The following is a 924-nucleotide window of genomic DNA, read 5'->3' on the forward strand; positions in this document are numbered from 1 at the left end:
TGATCCTGCCTGATCCGCCGTCGGCTGAGGGGCAGTGAGAGGTGCACAGGGCCACGTCCTCCTCACCTGAGAGCTTCGTCCCGAAAGCAGCCCAGGTCCACGGTCCCTTCGCCATTACCTCGTGCGCCAGACACACCCCCCTGTCGCTACCTGGTGCGGCGCCGCCTCACGCACCAGAGGAGATCCGATTATGAAGAGATCAGAAATACCTAATTCTGGGTCCTTCCACAGAGCAGCCCTTCTGGGGTTTGGGGGACGTAGGGGCGCGGCTGCCTCCCCAGGAAGCACTGCCTGGATTTCGGAGGTGCCAGGTCATGTCCTGGGGCAAGGCCTTTCCAAGCAGTTTTGGTCTGAAGCCCTGCCTTGCCAGGGGGGAGGATGGGTCTGCATGATGCTGGTTAGACCCAGACATCAGCTTCTGCTGCACGCTCCCTACCACTTGCCCCGAAATTCAGGCATTTGCAGCCCAGACAGAGGTGTCTCTGCTGTCCAGGATCCCACGGCAGAGGGGGTCTGTCACCCTAGCCTGTGGTCATGCTGTGTCCCCAAGCTGCCTGAGGTCACAGCTGGGGGAAGAGGACATGGGAGCGCACTTTGCTGAGGGGCTCTCTGCGCGGCACCTCCCTGGTACCTCACTTGCTGTGCTGAGGTATCACAGAATCATAGAATTGTTTAGGTTGCAAAAGACCTTTAAGGTCATCGAGTCCAACCATTAACCTAGCGCTGCCAAGTCCACCACTAAACCATGTCCCTAAGCGCCTCATTTACACGTCTTTTAAATACCTCCAGGGATGGGGACTCAACCACTTCCCTGGGAAGCCTGTTCCAACACTTGACAACACTTTCAGTGAACAAATTTTTCCTAATATCCAATCTAAACCTCCCCTGGCACAACTTGAAGCCATTTCCTCTCGTCCTATCGCT

General features: G+C 56.6%; 1 protein-coding gene across 1 annotated transcript in view; it reads right to left on the reverse strand.

Annotated features, from left to right (window-relative positions):
* GTF3A (general transcription factor IIIA) overlaps positions 1-924 on the reverse strand; it is a 30,571-nt gene that overhangs the window by 5,527 nt on the left and 24,120 nt on the right. The window lies entirely within an intron of this gene.

This window comes from Aptenodytes forsteri, unplaced genomic scaffold (assembly GCF_000699145.1).
Source record: "Aptenodytes forsteri isolate BGI_AS27 unplaced genomic scaffold, ASM69914v1 Scaffold155, whole genome shotgun sequence".
NCBI classification, from domain to species: domain Eukaryota; kingdom Metazoa; phylum Chordata; class Aves; order Sphenisciformes; family Spheniscidae; genus Aptenodytes; species Aptenodytes forsteri.